General features: G+C 50.7%; 1 pseudogene; it reads left to right on the top strand.

Annotated features, from left to right (window-relative positions):
• Nucleotides 1-2,073: 2,073 nt before the first annotated feature.
• Nucleotides 2,074-19,748, top strand: LOC142091738 (von Willebrand factor A domain-containing protein 5A-like; annotated as a pseudogene).
• Nucleotides 19,749-20,915: the final 1,167 nt, after the last annotated feature.

The following is a 20,915-nucleotide window of genomic DNA, read 5'->3' as shown; positions in this document are numbered from 1 at the left end:
CAGGCATGTTTTCTCCGTAGCACCATAAGTGGAACGTACCTGTCCTTCACACAGCTATCATACATGACAGTTGCCAAAGACTAGCCTCTCAGAGAAGAAGAAAAGAAGAAAAATTTGTTAGACTTGTTCCAATTTAGCTAAAATAGTAGCAGAATCAGGTAGTTTCACGGAACAGGGACAGTGAAATTCAGGTAATCCTGGAAACCCCAAAGTTCCTTTTTGTTGAGACAGACATGCACAGAAAGAGAAAACTGTTGGAACAACTTGATAAAAAACTAAGTGTCCTCTTGGTGGACTTTTGAGGGTCTACCTTACAATGAGGGATTCCCCGGGAGGCATCACAAAGGCCTGTCAAGACACTGATGGCAAAAACTAAAGCAAAGAAGACATTGAGTACTTCTGCCCTGTCTTCATCTGCTCTCCCTAAATCACAAGCCCCGTTCAGCAGTGAGCCCATATTTTCCATCTTTGTTCTTTTCCTGTTAATGTAGCTGTAGAAGTTCCTCTTGTTGCCCTTGCAACTCTCAACTGCAGCTGAGCTTTGTTTTTCCTAACAACATCCCTGCATGCCAGGGCAATGTTTCTGTATTCCTCCTCTGTATTCTGTTCCTGTTTACACCTCTTTTATATGCTGTCTTTTGCATTGGAGCTCAGTTGTTTGGCCAAGCTGGTCTCCTAATCCATCTGCATGCTTTCCTGAGTATCCAGATGGACCATTTTTGTGCTCGAAGGAGATTTCCCTTGAAGACTTGTGAGCTCTCTTGAGCTCCTTTGCCCTTTACAGTAGATCCCTATGGGATCCCACCTACTAGTGCCTTGGCAGCAAGGATCCACAATGGCAGGATGGGAGGCTGACAGCATCCCAGGCTTTGTCAGCAGGAGTGCAGCTAGGTAATCCAGGGAAGTGGTTAGTCCACTGTACTCTGTACTTATCTGATCACATCTAGAATGCCAGAATGAACCTAGGGGAGAGTCAATGAATCCACCCCAGAGACGTGTCACCACAGCCAGAAAACCTAGATGCATGGTGGCCACTGTTTCCTTGTACTCTGAGCTTCCGTAGTGCATGACTGCGAGGCTCGTCTCAAGCTGTCCTTTGCAACAAAATAGCTAATTCCACGTGAAACTGAACTCAGCATGAATGGTAACTGTTCAATCCACAAATTCTCCCACAAGGCTGCATGGAGAAAATCAGGCTTGAGTTCCTCTTCTCTACAGAACTTTCTGATACCTCCAGCTCTATGCCAGCACTCATTACAGCCCCAAACTTCCCCACATCACCCGCTGTAGACTCCACTTGCACATGATATGCAGCCTCAGCGTTATGCAAAACAATGCCTACGTTTGCTGCAAGCACTTTGAAATGAAAAAAAAGCCATTGTGTCTAAAAATTATGGACGAGAGGATCACTGTATGGTGCCTACAGGGGACCTTGGCAAATGCTACACAGGGTGGCCATGGTGATCTCTATGGGTTGCTAGGCCAGAGTATGGAGCAAAGCTGCTCTGCACTCCCTTGGCCTGAGCGTCAGGGATCGCTCACTGTAACAGCTTCTTTTAGAACTGTAGATATAGCCTACACCTTCATTTCTAGTCAGAGCACAAGGCAACTCTCCTTTATAAATCCCTTAGCTAATGAGCCAAAACTGAGAGGTTTGTCTTTTCTGTCTTTGTGGAAGACACCAATCAGGAAGAGTTTTCACGCCACCAGAGGCAGACATACGGACAGGCTTTTGTTCAGAGCTTGCAGTCCCTGTTGCGGGCTAGCCTACATGCGCTATGCATAGCATACTGCCAAGGTCTTCTCTGAGCCACTAACGATGCTGAGATAAAACGGTGTTTTCTCCTGAAGGAAGTGTCCGGTTTAAAGAGGCTGAAACTACGACACAGTCATGTTGCAAGGTACCAGAGGGTCCACTTTTGTCTTTTTTTTTTTCTCTTTTTAAGCACATCACTGAGGGTGTGTGCTGCAGGATTGGAGGGGCACTGTGAATGAACATTTTAAAATGCAGGGACTGCTGGGGCACTGATGGAAACATACTCAGTGCGGTGTCCATACTGTCTCTCTGCAGTAATGGATTTTCCTGATGAATGGAAAAAGGTGGTTCAGTTCAGCAGGGAGCCCAGGATCAAAGTCATCCATTCACCCATTCAAGCACTGAACACAGTTCATATCCAGAAGCAGACCACCAAGCTCTCAGTATTCAGCAGAAATCTCAGTGACGCTTCAAAAGAATTCTGAGTTTTTCAATTCACATTTTTAATAATCAGCATTGGAGAAGAAAATTCCTGAAAAGCAACACTGATGAAACCCGGCTTACTAAAATGCTGCAAGGTAAGGAAAAGAAAATTTCAGTGTTCCAGAAGCGAATCAGGATTTGACCATGCCTGTTACTTCACAGTCATGCACATGGACATCAGGCTAGCCCGTAGCTGCTCCTCTGACAAGACTGTGCACAAGCTACCGAGTGCACTTTGGTGACTCCAGCTCTCAACCTAAATAGCCTGTCCTCTGGTGAACAGGAGGTCTCGGTGACCCTCAGGAAAATGGGACCCTGTCTTTGGATGTAGGCTTCCAGAGGTCACCCATAGCAGTGCCTCTTCCAGGTCTGGAGCTTTGGCATTCACTTTTCTGCAGGTGTATGTCTAGAATAAAGACTCAAGATGCCCCTCTCTTTTTCCAAGGTTTCCTCACTGGTCCAAAACTGGCTTTCTGCCTGTATCCTCTTGGACCTGATGTGGCCCGCTGCAAAACAAAACGTCAGGGGAGGGTGTCAGGAGGCAGGCTGAAGTGCCTTTGTGGGTGCACTTTGGCTGCAGGAATGGCATGGCTCCCTGCCCAGCAGCCACTTTCGCTTCTGGTTGGGGGGGTGCCTGCCGCGGGGGAACACGGGCACCTTACCCCACCCCATCCCACCCTGCCATCTCCAACCCCCCCGCGGGGCGGGCGGTACTGGGCAGCACCCCCTCCCTCCCCACCCCCTGCACCGCTGCTGCAGTTCGCTCCCCAAGACGCCCCTACCACACACAAGAGGCCTTTCCCAGGCAGCATCCCCAGCTCGGAGCCAAGCCTTCCCCAGGACGGGACCGACCCACAGCATGGTCTCCATTAGTGCCCCTCCCCGCAGCCTGGCTCCCCGATCCGGGCCCAAAAAGCACCCTCCATCCAGGTTCCCCACCGTTCCTGCTTTCCTCACGGCTCCACTGAACTCCCAGAGCCGCCCAGAGACCTGGAGCACCCCCACACCCAGTGCCTCCCACCCATCCCAGCAGGCAGGGCTGGCAGCATCCCTGGTTCCCAAACATGTATCCCAGAGCGCACATTTGGCAGCGTTCCCTTTCCTGGAATCCACCCAGGCACTGCCGCAGCGACCGCAGCTCCCATCCGTCCCTGCCGCTTCCTGCAAAGACCAGCCCTCCTCCACCTCCTCCTCCTCCTCCTCCTCCTCCTCCTCCTCCTCCTCCGAGCCGTCTGTGAACATCCTTTCATGCTGCGGCTGACAGGTTTCAGCCCCGGGGCCGTTCCTGTGTCTGTCTGCTCGTTGCTCCTGCTGCAGTCTGCCGTTCCATGGTGAGTGCCTTTGCCTGTGCATCCATCCTTCCTTCCCTCCACGTGGAAGGATTGCAGACCTGTTCTGCGTGCATGTGTGCATTTGTCTGTCTGCGCTTGCCATACCCTGGCAAAGGCTTGGAGGCTTCTGTGTCTGTGTTTGCTGCCCCATCCCGCCAGGCCACTTAGTTCAAGTGGTACCTACGCATTTGGGATCTCTAAGGTCAAGGGTAGCAGGCTAAGGTCCAAATTCACAATGAGGCACATGCACAGATCATGGTATTTGTAAATTCAGTCTCCTACCTGACAGAAAATAAAATACAGGAACATGGATGTGCAAGCATATGAGTTTTCTTCTTGGGATCCTTAAAAGCAGTTGCCAGTAAACCAGGATTTCTACTACGAACAAAGAATCCTATCTTTAGTCTTTCATCAGTTTAGCAACTCTCAGTTTCGTCAAATAGGGGCTATCTCCCCAGGAATTCCTCTGATGAAGGGGTCCTCCAGAATCTGGAGGATTATCAAAGTACAGTTTAAAGAGACTGACAGCAAGGATGGCTGACTAAAGATAGACCTCTCTGAGAGCACCAGAGAGTGAGCGAGCGAGCTTTCTCGTATGAGTAAAGCGAGGAGAATTATACCTGTCCTTCCGTTTGGTGGTGAGTGAAGTCCAAGTCCCTGGTGTCAGGTTTGGACCTGCTGACTTGCCTTCCTTTCGTTTTTTCTTTGACTTTTCTCACTCTCTGCTTTTGCTCTGCGCAGACCCTAGACTTACAGGAAGAACTTACCTTGATCCTTGTGGAGCCGTTTGAGATTTACAAGTGTCAAGAGAAGGGAGCCCTTAACTCAGAAGGTCTCTCTGGGGCAGCGCTGGCATAGAATAAAAGACTGCTGCTCATGCTGGGCTGAGTCAGGGGAGCGGGAGAGGCTTCTTCGCCTGGGAACAAAAGGGAGGGTCCCGAGAGCCATTCCCTTGGCAATCCCACCCCGAGCAGGATCAAGAGCTGACAGCTCCTCCCAGCTCCCTTGGAGCTGTTATTACCGTGCCTGGGAGGGAACTGCATAATCATGCATCGCGTCCTCCCGGCTGCAAGGCTCGACAGACTCTTCAAGACAGTTCTTCCACCCTCCAGCCTGATTTTGTTAGCAGTCATCACTTCAATCCTGGGGTAACAGGGCGGATTTCCACAAATTAGGGCTACGCCTGCCCCAGCACCTGGCAGAGCCGTGACCCGCTGCTCACTCTGCGGCTCCGCAGCGTGCCACGCAGAGCGCACGGGTGAGGGTCCTTCTGATGGGCCTCTAATCAGCACGCAGCATATCACAGTGCGCATGTTCCAGAGCCGGCTCTGTCACAATGAGCTGGCTGAGGTTACCCTGCAGCCGTGGGATTTGTGCAGCCCAGCGCAGGCCTGACAGCCAAGCTGTATGTGCAGCGCAGCACAGCACAGTCCTGTGCCTCCTCAGATTAACTGCTAGTGGATCACTAACTCCTCGATGTACAGTGCTCCCCCCATCAGGATCACTACAGCAGAGAATGCACGTCCCTCCTTCCCTTCCTCCTTCTATCCCCCCTCGCGTCCCCCTCACTCCTCATTCATTCCTTTGCCCCATTCTCACCCCCGCTTTCTGTGCCCTCTGGCAAGTGCCCTTGCAGGGGTTTAGAAGTTAATCTGAACGTATCTATTTTAAATACCTACATTTATACATAATAATCTTGAACTGAATCCTACTTTTGTGCTAAGAGGAAGAGGCTCTTCCTCTTATTTAAATTTAGGGGTGAGACTTAGTTGTTGAAACATGGCTGTCTAGTATCATTTTAGACGTCCTGTCGTTTCCGAGATAGACACATGATGCCAATATGTATAGCACAGGACCTATGGGAGACAGCTAGATTGGATTTCCTCAGCTTTGCGAGGACCACTCCCCCATACTAGGGCTCCTCGCTGCAAATGGCCCTCCTGTCCGATGTTTTCACAACTGAGTTAAGGCTCTACTCAGTATCGGAAGAGTTCAGACCACCGACCTGTACACAGACCTGGTGGCTTTACGTGCCTAAAACCAGACACTTTTTATCATCCTCGCCCTCACATTCCACACAACTGCATTTGCTCATCAATTCCTCCACCACCCTCCTGCCCCCCACTTCCCTGGATGTGCATCCGTGCATCCCAACTACAAAGTCATTCATCCATTGCCCTCCCCAATTCCCCATACGGTCACTTTTTTCTGCCATTCAGTCCTACTGCCACTGAATACAGCCCTCTCCAACCATCCAGCTACACTGTTCTCCTCACACAAATCCATGCATTCCTCCACCCATCCTCCCAGATGGTGCTTTGCCCGCTCTGTCTGTCCACCCTTCTGCCCATTTCTTCCTCTGTCAACATTGGTACCGCTGTCCTCCAGGTGCAATTATCACTGCTCAGGCCCAAACTCATGCTGTGCCGTATGTCTCAGGCTGTGAGCCATCATTGCTCCCACCTCCCCTGGGCTCTCATCTGAATTAAGCACCACCACCCCGTTGAACCAATACGCATTTTTGACACCTGCAATTCCCATCCCAGGCCTCTCTCCTACTAATCTGCTACCAGCTGGTGTGAGAGGGGCAAAAAGGATCCTGAGTTGGGATGTGAGGAAGCAAAGAATCATCTTGGCCCGTGTATGTGGAGGCAGAGCTCCATATCTTGGAGGAAGGGAAGATGGAGGTGTCCAGGTTTTTTTCACAAGGTCCTCATAGCTCACTTTATGCTCTTTCCCACACAGAAGCTGTTTTTGACCAAAGACTCAAGATGAGGACAAGTGGCGTCCTGTGCAAAGAGTATATGTGTAGGGGTGAGTTGGAGCCAGAAGGGTGGCATTTGTGAGCAGTGGAGAAGATTTTAGCTGGGAGAGCAATGTGGGAAGGAACTGATTTCTGGGGTGGTTGACAGGGAGTCCCATCTCACCATGTTCTGGGAACTCAGGGCCATGGCCTGTAGTCAGCCTTCACTTTTTCTGGCTGGCATAGCAAAAGATGTTTTAGTAAGTGTGATTCATCTCACCCATAGCGCTGAAGGCTTTCCAGGGAAACCATCAAAAAGTGGGAGGATGATGCAGAAGAGATGTCTGCTACTGTGGGATGGGGGGCAACACTTCTCAGTGCTATGATATTGCATCACCTCTACTGTGGTGCTAAATCATCCCCTACTGAATTGTGTTGTGAAACCTAGGTACATTGCTTGATTGGTGAGTTGCATCATCCCCTCCAGGCGAACTCTACCATCTTCTGTACGCCATCCCCCTCCAAGACATTACAGCAACCCCTATGAAGGTCTTATACCTTCCTTTGCTAAGTGTCACTCTATTCCTACTACAGTGTTACGCCATTCTTGACTAAGACGCTACTCCAACGCATTTTACCATCAGGTTTGATGCACCACTGATGCCAAACCTTGCCCTAATACGAGATGCTCTTCATCTCAAACCAGGGGCAAAGGTATGAAGAAGGTTGCCTTTCGATGGGCTGCTGTCATAGCAGGAAGGGAGGTCATCAAAGCCCTCTTCCAACCAAATTCAGATCTACACATTGTTGGCCTCAAATAAACCATACGCTACAAGTATGACAGGTGAGAAAGGGAGGTCAGCGAGAAACATCTTCACTGTTGACAATGAAAAGAAGATGAGGCTATTTCCTGTGACTCTACCTTTGATGCCATGCTAAGTGCCCTTGCTATGGTCCCCCCTTCCCTTCCAGTAGTCCAAAATGAGTAGTATATCTGCTTAACTTGAAAATCAAGCTCATCTCTTTGCAGCATTAGTCTCAAAGCAGGTGATGGGACCTGCTCCTATCTCTGGGATAAGGTCTGAAGGTTTGAGGAGCTGTAAGGCACCTCCTGCCGTTTGCGAGAAGCTCTATTGTGGGACTGTCTAACGCTATGTGCTGGGGGACAGACAGACTCTTCTCAATGCCATGGGAGGCCTGAACTAAGATGAAGCATGGCACATTGAGGCGATCTGAGGGCCCCGCTGCCGTGTGCGTTGGACAAAAAGGGGCTTAGAGAGATGAGGATCTGTGGTCTAAGGGAAACATGTTGACAGCCTCAGGGACCTTTCATTGCTATTTGTCAGCTTCTGCAGCTGACATTTCTGTGGCAGGTTTGGACACCCAACTGTTTCCCACTACAAGCAGACACTTCAAATTTAAAGTTTCCGATGTGCAACCAGGGACTCTGACAGCTGTTGTGTCTTCCTCAGGCTTATTCCAGCGAGGAGTATGGTTCTTTTCTTCCTATCCTGAAGTGGAGCTGGAAACCGTGACAGTAAATGTAACCATCCAGGACTTTGTAGCCGATGTAGAGTCTGAGCTGCTTTTCCGCAATATGCAGCAAGTCCCCAAGGAGACCATGTTCATCTTTCCTGTGGACTCTGACACTGTTGTACACACCTTCTACGCTACCATGGGGGACACTCGTATTGAAGCAATGCTCTGGGAGAAGGAGGAGGTACTGGGAATGTGGTGGGAGGGGGTGGTCCGCAGATTGGGATGAAGGGTGGAGGTGTGTCCTGGTTTCGGCTAGGATAGGGTAAATTTCTTCCTAGTGCTGTGTTTTGGATTTAGTATGAGGAGAATGTTGATAACACACTGATGTCTTCAGTTGTTGCTAAGTGCCCTCCTAGTCCAAGGACAGCTCCCATGCCTACTGACTGAGCTAGGTACACAAGATGGGAGGGAACATAATCAGGACAGCCAGCCCAGCTGGCTAATGGGGTATTCCATACCATGTGACGTCATGCTCAGTATATGAAGGGTAGGCGTGATCCAGGAAGTACCGATCGCTACTTGGTTATCGGTCAGCGCGGGTAGTGAGCAATTGCATTGTGCATCACTCATTTTGTATATTTTATCATTATCGTTATTATTTTCCCTTATTTTTCCCTGTTCTATTAAACTGTCTTTATCTCAACCCACGAGTTTTTCCTCACTCTTACCCTTCCGATTCTCTCCCCATCCCGCTGGGGGTGGGGGGAGTGAGTGAGCGGCTGTGTGGTATTTGGCTGCCTGCCAGGTTAAACCACGACAAGGTGACAGAATGGAAGCCATTGTGCAGCAGGAAAACCATGATATAGTTGCCATCACGGAAACGTGGTGGGATGACTTGCACAACTGGAGTGCTGCAATGGATGGCTATAAACTCTTCAGAAGGGATAGGCAAGGAAGGAGAGGCGGTGGGGTAGCCCTGTATGTTAGGGAATGTTTTGATCGTCTAGAGCTTAAGGATGGTGACAATAGGGTTGAGTGTTTATGGGTAAGAATCAGGGGGAAGGCCAACAAGGCAGATATCATGGTGGGAGTCTGTGATAGACCACCCAACCAGGATGAAGAGGCAGACAAAATATTCTGTAAGCAGCTGGCAGAAGTCTCACAATCACTAGCCCTTTGTCATGGTTTAACCTGGCAGGCAGCCAAATACCACGCAGCCGCTCACTCACTCCCCCGCCGCCCGCAGCGGGACGGGGAGAGAATCGGAAGGGTAAGAGTGAGAAAAACTTGTGGGTGATGTGATAGTTGAGGCTGTCTTGGGCACAGCGATCACAAAATGATAGAGTTTTTGATTCTTGGAGAAGTAAGGAGGGGGGTCAGCAGAACTGCTCCCTTGGACTTCCAGAGGGCAGACTTTGGCCTGTTTAGGGACCTGGTTAACAGAGTCCCTTGGGAGGCAGTCCTGAAGGGCAAAGGAGTCCAGGAAGGCTGGACATCCTTCAAGAAGGAAATCTTAAAGGCGCAGGAGCAGGCTGTCCCCATGTGCCGAAAGACGAGCCGGCAGGGAAGAAGACCAGCCTGGCTGAACAGAGAGCTTTGGCTGGAACTCAGGAAAAAAAGGAGAGTTTATGACCTTTGGAAGAAGGGCACGCAACTCAGGAGGACTACGAGGATGTCATGAAGTTATGCAGGGAGAAAATTAGAAGGGCCAAAGCCCAACTAGAACTTAATCTGGCTACTGCCATAAAAGACAATAAAAAATGTTTCTCTAAATACATTAGCAACAAAAGGAGGGCTAAGGAGACTCTCCATCCTTTGTTGGATGTGGGGGGAAACACAGTGACAAAGGATGATGAAAAGGCTGAGGTACTTAATGCCTTCTTTGCCTCAGTCTTTAAGAGTAAGTCCAGTTGTTCTTTGGGTACCCAGCCAAAGCTGGAAGACAGGGACAGGGAGCAGAATGAAGCCCCCATAATCCAAGGGGAAATGCTTAGTGACCTGCCACACCACGTAGACACACACAAGTCTATGGAGCTGGATGGGATCCACCCAAGGGTACTGAGGGAGCTGGCAGCAGTGCTCACCAAGAAACTTTCCATCATTTACCAGCAGTCCTGGCTAACCAGGGAGGTCCCAGTTGACTGGAGGTTAGCAAATGTGATGCCCATCTACAAGAAGGGCCGGAAGGAGGATCCGGGGAACTACAGGCTGGTCAGTCTGACCTCGGTGCCAGGAAAGGTTATGGAGCAGATCATCCTGAGTGCCATCACACGGCATGTACAGGACAACCAGGTGATCAGGTCCAGTCAGCATGGGTTTATGAAAGGCAGGTCCTGCTTGCCTAACCTGATCTCCTTCTATGACCAGGTGACCTGCTTAGTGGATGAAGGAAAGGCTGTGGATGTTGTCTACCTAGTCTTTAGTAAAGCCTTTGACACCGTTTCCCACAGCGTTCTCCTGGAGAAACTGGCTGCTCATGGCTTGGATGGGTGTACTCTTCACTGGGTAAAAAACTGGCTGGATGGCCAGGCCCAAAGAGTTGTGGTGAATGGAGTTAAATCCAGCTGGTGGCTGGTCACAAGTGGTGTGCCCCAGGGCTTAGTATTGGGGCCAGTTCTGTTCAATATCTTCATGAATGATCTGGATGAGGGGATCGAGTGCACCCTCAGGAAGTATGCAGACAACACGAAATTGGGCGGAAGTGTTCATCTGTTTGAGGGTAGAAAGGCTCTACAAAGAGATCTGGACAGGCTGGATCGATGGGCTGAGGCCAATCGTATGAGGTTCAACAAGGCCAAGTGCCGGGTCCTGCACTTGGGCCACAACAACCCCATGCAATGCTACAGGCTTGGGGAAGAGTGGCTGGAGAGGTACCCGGCGGAAAAGGACCTGGGGGTGTTGGTCAACAGCCGGCTGAACATGAGCTGGCAGTGTGCCCAGGTGGCCAAGAAGGCCAACAGCATCCTGGCCTGTATCAGAAATAGTGTGGCCAGCAGGAGGAGGGAGGTGATCGTGCCCCTGTACTGGGCACTGGTGAGGTCACACCTTGAATACTGTGTTCAGTTTTGGGCCCCTCACTACAAGAAAGACATGGAGGTGCTGGAGTGTGTCCAGAGAAGGGCAACGAAGCTGGTGAAGGGTCTAGAGAACAAGTCCTGTGAGGAGCGGCTGAGGGAACTGGGGTTGTTTAGCCTGGAAAAAAGGAGGCTGAGGGGAGACCTTATCGTGCTCTACAACTACCTGAAAGGAGGTTGTGGCGAGGTGGGTGTCGGTTCGTTCTCCCAAGTAACAAGTGATAGGACAGGAGGAAATGGTCTCAAGTTGAGCCAGGGGAGGTTTAGGTTGGATATTAGGGAAAATTTCTTCACTGAAAGGGTCGTCAAGCATTGGAACAGGCTGCCCAGGGAAGTGGTTGAGTCTCCAGGCCTGGAGGTATTTAAAAGACGTGTAGATGTGGTGCTTAGGGACATGGTTTAGTGCTAGTGGACTTGGCAGTGCTAGCTTAACAGTTGGACTTGATGTTCTTAAAGGTCTTTTCCAACCTAAACAATTCTATGATTTTATGAATCCTGTGAAGACCTCAGTGACACATTTTTCTCCCTCTGTGGCAGGCCCAGCAGCTGTGTAAAGCCACTTCAGGCATGGAGAATTTAAGATACCTGCAGGACCAGTGGGATCTTTGGGGTCCTGTCTTCGCTTGTTTCTTAGGGACCCTGCCTCCTAACAGGGAGGTGACCATCACCCTGTGCTATGTCCAGGAGCTGCCACTGCAGCCTGATGGAGCTGCCCAGTTTTGCTGGCCATGCGAGCTGTTCCCCTCGAGAAAATACATTGGTGAGTGATCCCCTCAATGCATCCCCCAGCATCACTCCCCAGCATCCCTCTGGGCGGGGGACCCCCATATCTGCACACGTGTCTCAGTGAGAGAATCTGAATATTCCCCCTTGCACCTCACAGTCAGGAACGCGCACGGGTCTCCCCATATGTCCCACAGCAAGAGATCGCCACAGATCCCTGTACAAACCACAGTGTGAGTCTACAGATCCACCATCACCACCCCCGCCACTAAGCAGCACAGTGAAGGGTGTCTCAGATGCCACGTTTCCCCCCTACCAACAACAGACAGTGCCCCACCACAGCTGTCTGCTGCCCCAGGGTCTCTTCTTTCACCTTCTCACACCTCTTTCTCACTGCAGGCTGGTTCTCTTCTGAGGAGGAGAGGCCCGAAAACGTGCACTTCAGCATCTGTCTGAAGTCAGCCCATGGTGTATCCCACATAGCCGTTAACAGCAGCTACACCCCTCTGCAATACACGGCTCCAGATCAGACATCTGCTGAGGTACGGCCCTGCCAGATGCTCGAGTCCCAACGGGCGAGTGGAGGGAAGGGTCTGCAGCCTGCTGACGCTCCTTAGGATTCCTCACTCCTTTTATTTGGTTCTCTTTCCTCCCCACACCCTACTTGTCTTCAGGTCTCCTTGAAATTGCCACCCTGGATGTGGGATGGTCTGAACTTGCTGGTGTATTACAGAGGGTCTCACACTCTCAGTGCTGTAGTGGAGAGGAGACATCCCAAAGCCCCACCTGGTGAGCGAGGAGGGTGGAAGTGGGGGTTAGGGAGAGGGTGTCAGGGAGACTGGGGGGATCTGAGGGGCTTTTCAGGCAATAAGTCAGAGCTGAGGGCTATGTGGAGGACAAAAGCAAAGAGACAGGGAAGCGGGCTTCAGCCTAAAAATCCTCCTTGTTTCCTGCCACACACTCCAGGCTCTCTGCTGGGAGACCCTGTGGTCATGGTGACGCTGATGCCCAACATTCCTGAGGTGGTGCCCCATCCAGGCCAGCTTGGGGAATTCCTCTTTCTCATGGACCGCAGCCTCTTCCAGGATGCACAGGTACCACCAGAGGAGGTCTTTGGAGGGCGTTGTCCACACTGGTCAGGGCCAGCTGGTGGGGAGAGAGGGAAGCTGCTTCACGTGGGCGGATGTTCTGCCTGGCTTCCCCATCTGAGCTCTGCCCATCCCTCCATCTGTCCCCAGAACACACTGCTCTTCCTCCTGAAGAGTTTGCCTCTGGGCTGTTACTTCAACATCTACAGTTTTGGGGCCACTTTCAAAGCCTTCTATCCGTGAGTTGGGGGTGATGATGGGGCAGGGCCGAGAGGTAAGTAAAGTATGACTTTTCTACGTGAAACTATGGGACAAGCTCTTGCTGGAAGGCAGTTATGGGGCAGGATATGTTGGGGACAGTGAGAGGGTAAGTCCTCTTTTCAGGGTGCTTCTGCAGCACTGGTAGTGGGGTAGGGCTTTGCTAGGGAGTGGCCATGTGAGGGTAGCCGTGGGCCAGGTTCTCCTCCCTCTGACACTCTGGGTGCCCTCCCACAGGCAGAGTGTGGAATACACGCAGGAAAGCATGGACCATGCAGTGGGGCGCATCTCCTCCATCTGCCCTGATCTGGGGGGCTGTGACCTGTTGGGTCTCCTAAAGTCTATCTACAGCACCCGTCTCCTTCATGGGCACCCCCGTCAGGTACCAGGGGCCAAAGGGTTATGGGGAGGGGAATGGGTGTAAACAATAGCGTCAAGGTAGACTTCAGGGCTCAGGGTGAGATATTCTGCTGCTGTTTGCACTGGGAGTTCGCGTGTCGGGGGGCATCCTCATGGCAGGGTGGGCAGTGTGGGAGGGCTTCTGTGGAATTTGCCTGCACTTGGGGAAGGTGGATCTTCCTTGTGGGGTGCCCCTTTGTGCTAAGAGGTGTCCTGGTGTTAATGAAAGGAGACACCCAATCTCTTGTCCTGTTTGAAGGCCAGAGGGCGCGAGAGGGTAAGGGAGCGAACGGGGAAGGCTTCCTGCGTTTTAGGAGGGTGTCTTTCCTCTACAGGGGTGCCCAGCCCTGGCAATCTTTGTTTCCCCTCCTCTCTCCCTCAGCTTTTCATCTTCATCCAAAGGAAGATCTCCAGTGAAGAGGAAGCTGTCATGGCTGAGGTCCACCGTTACCGGGACCAGCACAGGTAATGGGGGGCCCTGTTCCTGTCCCCTAACATGCTAATTCACAACCTTCCTCTCCCCCTGACTGTCAGAGTCCTTCAAACATTCTCCCAGATCCTAGTCTGCCCCTGTCGTGAATGAGTGGTTTAGAGGTCCCTTAAAGAACCACCATCAAAGGTAGCTAGCAAAAAGTGGTTTTAATAGAAATTTATAAAAGTGTGACTTAACAGAGTTCGATGGCAAGGTTCACTCTATCACTTACTACATGGATGAAACATCCAAAGGAAAATTGGGTTAGAGTCGAGCTAGAATGATTTATACAGAGTCCGAAGACGCAAAAGGGTAAGGGAGACCCTCCCATTAAATCACGAGGTTCAGAGCAGACCCCCTTCCTTTCTAAACTCCTGATGGAGCTTAGGTGTGGCTAGGTCCAATCTTAGTCTCAGACTTGGACAACGGTTTATGTCTAACACAAAAGGGTAAGGAGACCCTTCCGTTGAGTCACGAGATTCAGAGTAGACCCCCTTGCTTTCTAAACTCCTGATGGAGCTTAGGCGTGGCTGGATCCAATCCTAGTCCCAGACTTGGTCAACGATTTATGCCTAAGGGATTATACGTGTCTAGCAGCAGTCTAAGATTCATTCACAGTTTTAAGGTACATCACAAGATTTTAGCAACACGTAATCATTGACTAATTTAACATTTACAAAGTGAGTTAATAGAATTTACTACAATCACAACAGTGACTTAATTACAGATTATGCTTACTATCAGTTATCCAAATCAATTCACACACACACACAGAGAAATATATATAATTGTACAAAAGATATACCTGTTAAAAATTCCCCCCAAGTCCAGTGAAATATTCACATCAAATGTCTCGGCATTTCTCAACGGCTGAGGGGTTGAGCCTCAAGAAGTGTTTTAGCCCAGGCCCCATCGTCAGCTTTCGGCGACAGTCCTCCGAATATTGCAAACCTGAGAGTTCGTGAACTCTGAGTGGTGTCCCACTCAGAGGCAGATGCTGGGCGCAGCCCGCTGCGGTCCAGGAGAACTCAAAGGGTCTCACTTAGGACTTCTGTTTATAGGGTTGCAAGATGATTGGCTTTAGTCATCCATAAACTTCCATCCTGGCCACAGTCCAAGGTGGTAGTTACTAAAATTCTCAAGTTTTCAGTAAAATTGGTGCATTTCCACTTGAGCTATGGCTCAGATAAGGGTGTCAGGGGATGACAAATAATCCCCACTCTTATTCCACGCCTTGGCCAGGCAGCAGAACAGTGAGTGCTGTTCCCCACCTCAGCCATGCAAGAGTTCCTGGTATGGTCAAGGGACGCTTCACTGCCCAACTCATTACACAAAGGCCAAGGCCTAACGGGAGTTCCTGAGATCATATAGCGGCCCAGGAGAGGTGGGGGGAAATGCACCACCACAGCCCCAGTTCTTCTCTTTACCTCAATGGAACTTCAGCAACAACGCCCACACACACTTTCCTTACCTCACTAAGACTGCCTATACTCTTCATCTAGCGGGCCTCCTCTCCCAATCTTCCCCTGCTCTTAGAACTTTTCCTCTTCCCCCTCACCCTGCAATACCTCCGTGTGCTCTGTGGGCCCAAAACCCGTTCTCACTATCTCCCTGTCCAGCAGGCAATGTCTCTCACCCCGGAGTGAATGGGAAAACTCTGAGTCAGTTTCATTTCTACGATCAGAAGCATTCTTACCTCTCCAGACTTTGTCCTTTGTACCACCCTTGTCCTTCGTGCCTCTCACCTTCGTCCCACCTCTAACCTCCCCCTCTTTTCCTGTACAGGTGTTTCTGTTTTCCTACTAACAGATGTGACAGCTTCAACCTTTCCCAGGCCATGGCCCTGGAGACCAAAGGTGAATGTGTGTGCATCCACTCCAGGATGGACATGACATCCGAGGTAATGACCCAGGTAGCCCTCTGCTCTATTCAACATCTCCCATGGCTCTTCTAGACATGCAAGGCAATCCAAATACCACCATCCACTCCAACTCAGAGAGCCCCTCCAAGTTCCCCCCGCTCCCAGAACTGGGAGGGAACCCAAGTGGTCTGTGCTCTCTGCTTCCCCTTACCAGGCAGTGAAATGCCTGCAGCGCGCTCTGCAGCCTCTGGCAAGGGGGATCTCACTACATTGGGACCTTCCACCTGGCCTGGAGGTGTCAATGATCAGAAAAGCTCCTGAGATGATCTTCCAGGGACATCAGAGATCCATCTATGCCCAAATCCATGGGCAAGCACAGGTGAGAGTGATCCAGGAACTGTATGCACTGGGGCAGGGCTTTCTGGAAGGTAAAGGACCCACTCCCTGTTTCACCTTCCCAGCACTGAGAGTCCTTCACCTCCATTAGACCTGAGAGAGACCAGGATCAGGGCTCTGTGAACCCCTTCTTTCCCCAGAGACACCACTGCTTCTGCTCCAACCATGGACATCTACCACCTTAGGAGAGCAGGGAGGGAACCTAGGCAGCCAGGCTGCCTTGCAGATGAACATTTCTGTCTGACTCTTTCCCTTCTGCCACCAGGATCCAGAGGGGGGTGAGGGAGCAGTGACCCTTCAGTACCACGTGGGCAGCCAGTCCTTCGATTACACACTCAGGTTCTCACTGTCCCCATCATCAGATGGCAGGTGAGAGGGTAACAGACTTGCCCATGAGGCAGAGTGGCAAGGTCTGGAGGAGGGGCAGCAGGTGACCCTTTGCTTGCATCCTTCCCACTGCAGCCGGAGGTGGGAAGAGATTCTGGGCATCCAGTGCTCCCCCCTTGTCCCCTCTGCCCTGACCTTGGGAGAGGACCTGGGTGAACATTACCCCACTGCCCTCTCCTCTTTACTGCACGTGTCCCTTGCCCCTCCCCGAGGTGGAACCAAGGACTAACTCCCTGCCCCTGCAGGCTGCCTGTGCACCGCATGGCCATGATGCACCTGCTGTGGAAACTGGCCTGGGAGGGGACAAGCAGGGCAGAGAAGGACATCCGGCACAGCGCAGTTAAGTCCAGCCTCAGCCTGGGGGTTCCGTCCCCCTTCACATCCAGTGTGGCAGTACGCATGAAACAGAGGGATGCCTGGCACCGTGGTAAGGCCAGAAACGGTGGGGATAGGACTGGGAGGGGAAAGCGGGACTTGTTCATCCGATGCCGCCTCACCATCTGCAGCCCCCTATCCTGTGGGCCTGACCACCCTTTTGCCTACCTCTAATACCCATGAGTCTAAGCTCCATCTCCCCACTTCTCTCCCCAGATTCTTTGCCTCCAGACTCCTCCACGTTGTTCTCTCCCTCTTGCAACCTGGTTCCCTGCCAGCTGCTCTGGTTGCGTGGCTTCAGGCCTGTGTGGTTCAAGTCCACCAAGTTTTGGATGGTCCAGAAGTGCCAGTTCTGCCTTGAGAGGCTTGGTCGCAAAGCCCCTGAGGCACTCACCCAGCTTCCAGCATCCTGTAAAGGTAAGGAGAAACTTCTTAGCTGAGCATTCTCAAAATGTGCTGGACTAGGGTTGAACCCTCCTTTCAGCATCTATCATCTTCTCACCAGACTTCCTGACTGTCATTGTGCTAGGGATGGGTGGAGTGACGGACAAAGCAAACTCCTTCATCGCAACTCTGGGCTGGAAACTAAGAATCAAATGCCTTAATAGTTCCCTGAAGTAACCTCATCCTTGTCTCTGCTTATCCTTAATTCCATACGCAAACACTAAGTTTGTCACAAAATATCGGCATGAATCTTTAGCTTTACCCTCAGCAAAAAAGAGCCAGCTAGCAGAGACAGGAATGGATCAGGAATGGAATAACCCTGTGCAACAATACAGGCCCAGGGCACACACACTCAAGAAAGCAGCTCTACAGAAAAGATCTTGGGGTCCTAGCAGACAACTAGTTGAACAGAAGTCAGCAGTGTGCCCTTGCAACAAAGAAAGCCAACCTCATCCTGGGCTGTATCAGCCAGAGTGCAGCCACTAGGTGCAGGGGGGTGATCCTTCCTCTGTTCAGCACCGTTGGCTAGCCTGCATCCTGGGGTACTGTGTCCAGCTTCTGCTTCCATTACAAGAAAGGCGTTGACATACTGGAACGAAGCTAGTGGAGGGCCACTAAACTGAGGGGGCTGAGTGAGGAGAGGCTGAGAGTGCTGGGTTTGTTCATCTTTAAGAAGAGGGTACCTTATTTCTGTCTACAACTGGCTGACTGGAGGAAAATAGAAAGCCGGAGGCAGACTTCTTCTTGGAAATGCACAGCATCAGGATAAGAGGCAACGGACACAAGTTGGAACATGGGAAATGCTGAATGGGTACGAAGAAAAAAAAATTTTTTTTTTAAATCGTAAGGATAATCAAAAACTGGTGGAATCTCCAGCCTTAGAGCTATTCAAGACTTGACTACACAGGTACGTGAGCGAGCTGTTCTAATGAGACCTACTTTGAGTAGGGATTTGGACGAGATGACTTCCAGAGGCCCCTTCCAACCTCTGTTAGGCCTCTGTTAGGCCAGCCTTAAATGACCCCCAGTTCTACCCCAACTACTCTGTGCCCGAGTGCTTCTTTTTCTGCCCATAAAAGCTCTTAAATCTACTCTGATTGAAGAGCAGAGCCATGCCTGGGACCATAATGCCCATGGGCTCTGCTTGACCCTCCTCACCTTCACTCTCTTGCGATCCAGTGCTGCTGTAGCTCCAAAGAAGTCTTATTCTTGGAATGTGGAAAGGAAGAGCTCATGCTGAGGCTGGTGGCTTTAAGAGTGGATGATGGAGAAGGACGCCCGTGGGGCTCTCAACAGTGAACATGAGCTGTAACAGGGGAAGTGGCAGGAAGGAGTAACATTAGTGATGCTCATAGGTGGAATTAAGGGTGGTCAGAGAGAATTACGCTGGGTAAACTAGAGCTACAGGACAGATTTTAGGATACTTATGAGGAACTGGGAAGATCTGAGGATGCTCTGGGAGGTCTGGAAAAGGTTCAGGATGCTTGTGGAGGACTGGGAAAAATTGGGAAAATGCAGAGAGGATGGAGGACAGTTAAGTATACCTGGAGAAGGCAGACTTTAAGGTTACTAGCTGTTGCCTATCTCATATGAGCTGTGTGAATGTTTCTGTCTGCCAGAGCGGGAGCCTTCTCCTGAAGAGCAGGTGATGGAAGAACCGCCAGCATTTAACATCAGTTGGGACTGGACAATTTCACCACTCTCAACAAGACTGTGTGACTTCTCTGGGCTCAGGGTAGTGGTGGCACTCCAGAAAGCAAATGGCTCCTGGGCCCTCACTGCAGCCCTGGCCTCGGCCTTGGGGTTCAGCAAGGCTGATGTTGAGGGACAACGGCCTAGTGAGGTAAGCAGATCAGGGGCAGGAGTGGGGCACTGTCCTGAGCTCAACCTTCCTCTGCTCCAAATCTCCAGTCTGAGCTGAACTGAGAGGAAGAGATCAAAGCAGTCAGGATATAGAGCCTCTCTGCTTGTGGAAGGCGGGTGTGGAGGGTGTGGGGTGGAATCAGCAGAGGTACTGGGAACTTTCCGATTTTGAGGATTTCAGAAGCTTAGAGAGTTTGTGTGTATGTGTGGAGGTCTTACTTTTTCCACGTGCAGGTTTAGATCTGATCTTTCTTTTTATTTCTTCCCCTTGATTGTTCTGTTTTCCCCCACAGGATGTGCAGCCAACTGTCTGGGCCACAGTTTTGGCCTTAGTCTGGTTGCACCAGTATAAATGGAAGGTATCTTGGTCAGAGCTTCTGGAGGCCAAAGCTTGTAGGTGGCTGCGGGACCAAGCTGGTAAGAAGATTTGGCTGGGAGGAGTCACGCTCTGGGCCTTTCCCATCAAATCCACAGCTGACGCCCATTGACCCATGTTCCTCTTTCCCAGTGCTCCTGTACGGCAGTCTATGAGACTGTCAATACACACAGTATTCCCTTACTGAGTTGTGGTCCCCCTCTGCTTTTTCTCTCTGCTTGCAGAGGTCCAGCTGGATGAATGCCTGGAGGCAGCAAATTCCCTGTTAGGCTGCTTTGTGGAGCCCACCATCTTCAGGATTTGAACTTACCCCGCTACTGGAGGTGGGCAAGAAGCTGGGTGGCAACACAGCCAGGACAGCTGACCCAAACTGGCCAAAGGGATGTATCACATACCATTAACACCATGCCCTTGTGGGACTGAGCGAGTGAGTGGCTGGGTGGGTACTTAGTTGCTGTCTGGGGCCAACCCACCGCAGCTGGCTTCTTCACATATTTGCTCTTTGCCATAATATGAAAGTTTCCACTGGGTTCTTACACATATACTAAACTTTGCTTCATTTTTCCCTATTCTGCTTTTCTCTGAGGTTTACCCAAATAGTCATCTGCTCAAAATACCAGATCTCAGAGAGAAAAATCCTGTTCAGATACTACAGAAAAACACTTTCTTCATGAATCTATTTATCTATCTGTCTGTCTGTCTGCCTGCCTGCCTGCCTGCCTGTCTATCTTTCTATCTATCTCCCTCCCTACCTACCTATGTATATTTCTTTCTGTTTTTCAGAGAAATGTAAGACCAATGTAACTTGGTTTTGCAGGCATTGATTCACTCATCCTTACAAGCTAGAGGACTTCTATTCTTTTTTTTTTTTTTTAAAGAAGGGTTTGTCAAAGGGGTGGATTTCATCATATCACTGCAGTGCCTACTGTAGGTGCCCAGTGCCAGTTCAGCTGTTCTGAGGTATCTGAAACACCTGCCAGACAGAAGGACTGGTTTTCTGAGGTGACAGCTGGAGCATGAATCGAATACCATGTGGCATGGGATTCAGTTGCCTAAATACGGATGTCTAGTGCCATTAATGATGTTCTAGGATTTTCAAGTGTATTGGGGTTACATGGCAAAACTCCCTATTGGTAGTGGGGAGGCTGCAGGTGTGACCTCTGTGGGAAAAGATTGCCCAATGCCAGTCACAGAGGGTTCCAAAACAGTCCCACTATTAGCCAAAGCTGAACCAATCAGCAAAGCTGGTGGCATCCCTGTAAAAATGTATTTAAGAAAACATAAAAAATGCCACACAGGCAGAGGACGAGGGAAAAAAAGAGTGAGAACAGCAGTGCAAACACTAAGGTAAGAGGGGGAGGAGGAGGTATTTCCCTGCAGCCCATGGTCAAGCAGATATTCACGCTG

The sequence above is a fragment of the Calonectris borealis genome, chromosome 22, assembly GCF_964195595.1.
Source record: "Calonectris borealis chromosome 22, bCalBor7.hap1.2, whole genome shotgun sequence".
In the NCBI taxonomy this organism is placed as follows: domain Eukaryota; kingdom Metazoa; phylum Chordata; class Aves; order Procellariiformes; family Procellariidae; genus Calonectris; species Calonectris borealis.
Note: the sequence above shows the minus strand (reverse complement) of the source record. Positions and strands in the feature narration are given on the sequence as shown.